The sequence below is a fragment of the Coregonus lavaretus genome (assembly GCF_964263955.1).
Source record: "Coregonus lavaretus genome assembly, chromosome: 37".
Lineage (NCBI taxonomy): Eukaryota > Metazoa > Chordata > Actinopteri > Salmoniformes > Salmonidae > Coregonus > Coregonus lavaretus.
Window position 1 is genome coordinate 32,387,158 of NC_140024.1, and position 3,065 is coordinate 32,390,222.

The window sequence follows — 3,065 nt, forward strand, 5'->3', positions numbered from 1 at the left end:
AAAGGATAAAAAGCAAAGTGCCAAATAGAGGTGGATTGTCCTGTGGGGCTGAAAGAGGAGGGGTGGTGGTGGGTAACTAGTTAGCTACCTTCCAGGCCCTACTGTCTCTCTCTCTCTGTGTGTGTGTTTTTGGTTTTACTATCCTTGTGGGGACCAGAAGTCCTTAAACCTTCAGTTCGGCTGGCGGATAGCCGAAGTTGGCTGGCAAAACCGAATGAGTGGGCTCGCATACTCCCTTAAAATACATTTGCTTAAAAAAATTGAGAAAAAAAGCAGCAATAGTACCGTTTGTCCATTTTGAGACGCCGTAGCCAGTATACAGTCGTGGTCAAAAGTATTGGTCTTCAGAAAGTCTGCTGCTTCAGTGTTTTTAGATATTTTTGTCAGATGTTACTATGGTATACTGAAGTATAATTACAAGCATTCCATAAGTGTCAAAGGCTTTTATTGACAATTACATTAAGTTCATGCAAAGAGTCAATATTTGCAGTGTTGACCCTTCTTTTTCAAGACCTCTGCAATCCGCCCTGGCATGCTGTCAATGAACTTCTGGGCCACATCCTGACTGATGGCAGCCCATTCTTGCATAATCAATGCTTGGAGTTTGTCAGAATTTGTGGGTTTTTGTTTGTCCACCCGCCTCTTGAGGATTGACCACAAGTTCTCAATGGGATTAAGGTCTGGGGAGTTTCCTGGCCATGGACCCAAAATGTCGATGTTTTGTTCCCCGAGCCACTTAGTTATCACTTTTGCCTTATGGCAAGGTGCTCCATCATGCTGGAAAAGGCATTGTTCGTCACCAAACTGTTCTTGGATGGTTGGGAGAAGTTGCTCTCGGAGGATGTGTTGGTACCATTCTTTATCCATGGCTGTGTTCTTAGGCAAAATTGTGAGTGAGCCCACTCCCTTGGCTGAGAAGCAACCCCACACATGAATGGTCTCAGAATGCTTTACTGTTGGCATGACACAGGACTGATGGTAGCGCTCACCTGGTCTTCTCCAGGCAAGCTTTTTTCCGGATGCCCCAAACAATCGGAAAGGGGATTCAGAGAAAATGACTTTACCCCAGTCCTCAGCAGTCCAATCCCTGTACCTTTTGCAGAATATCAGTCTGTCCCTGATGTTTTTCCTGAAGAGAAGTGGCTTCCTCGCTGCCCTTCTTGACACCAGGCCATCCTCCAAAACTCTTTGCCTCACTGTGCGTGCAGATGCACTCAGACCTGCCTGCTGCCATTCCTGAGCAAGCTCTGCACTGGTGGTGCCCCGAGCCCGCAGCTGAATCAACTTTAGGAGACGGTCCTGGCGCTTGCTGGACTTTCTTGGGCGCCCTGAAGCCTTCTTCACAACAATTGAACATCTCTGAAGTTCTTGATGATCCGATAAATGGTTGATTTAGGTGCAATCTTACTAGCAGCAATATCCTTGCCTATGAAGCCCTTTTTGTGCCGAACAATGATTTCAAGCACCACCCTCCTTTTAAAGCTTCCAGTCGGTTATTCTAACTCAATCAGCATGACAGAGTGATCTCCAGTCTTGTCATCGTCAACACTCTCTCCTGTGTTAAGGAGAGAATCACTGACATGATGTCAGCTGGTCCTTTTGTGGCAGGGCTGAAATGCAGTGGAAATGTTTTTTGGGGATTAAGTTCATTTTCATGGCAAAGAGGGACTGCAATTAATTGCAATTCATCTGATCCCTCTTCATAACATTCTGAAGTATATGCAAATTGCCATCATAAAAACTGAGGCAGCAGACTTTGTGAAAATTAATATTTGTGTCATTTTCAAAACTTTTGACCACGACTGTACAGTTCCTCAAAATAGTCTGAATTAATCTAAGATAACTCAAGAAATCTGTAATGAAATTGACGTTTTTGCCAAGGAGATCTTAGTCTCGCAATTTTACATTAACTAAATGTTTGGTGCATTATTTCTCAATGAAAAAATGTGCATGCAAACTAGTCATCTCTCGTTGAATGACAACAAAGACTTTATTGAAGAATCCCTTCAGTTGACCAATCACTGGCGAATGGGCATAGACTTCGGGCTCCCGACTTTCGGCTGGCCTCGAGAAAGAAATGTGTGCATGAAAAGCCAAAAAAAAAAACTTACCGAAGTCCTAAAACATCGCAAAATGTTGTCATAGTATATGCACAAACTCTTCCGAACTGTTTGGGCTGGGAAGCATGCGGACGCCTTTACAAGGATAGTAAAAACAAGGAGAATTCAGACAAGTGGGGACATTACGCCTTAGAGGTTTTTAGGCTTAGGGGTTAGGTTTAGGACTAGAATTAGGGCTAGGGTAAATATAATTTTGAATTGGAATACATTGTTTGGTCCCCACAAGGATAGTAAAACAAATGTGTGTGTCTGTTTCTCTGTCTGTAATACACAGTGGCCTTTTAAGGCATGATTAACAGACTGGATAACCTCAGACACCCCCTATCAGATGACCTGAGACAACAGGACAGGAAGGGAGGAAGCGACAGAAGGAGGGAGGGAGAGGGGGATGAGGGAGGGGAGTCGAGTTAGCATTAGCGGCGCTAATCGCAGGGGCCCGGTTTGGTTCCCTTCAGACATGACTGCACCCATTCACGCTGCCCAGTCATTGGGAACCCAATCCCTGCACTGCCGCAGCCGTCACCGCGTCGCTATCCCTGGATATCAGAGAGATTTAATCCAGTCTAATAAACAGAGGCTTTAACAAGAGAAGAAGCCCGGGAGCAGGAGGGAGAGGAAACAATTCACTTTCTGTGTTCATAAATATTTACTGGAAGTAGGCAGAGAGAGAAAGAGAGCAAGGGGGAACGATTGAGTATGAAACAGACAGAGAGAGAGAGAGAGACAGAGAGCGAGAGAGAGAGAGAGACCAACAGAGAGAGACATTACAACACAGACAAAATGAAAAGGAGTGCATTAGAAAACAAAGAGGCAGAATAGGACGGGAGAGAAAGATGGGAGGACTAAAAGGCAGAGAGGGGTGGGGAGGGAGGAGGGGTGGGGAGGGAGGATAGATGGGCTACAGTAAATCCTCTTAGACGGAGAGAAGAGAGTCAAAGTCTCTTT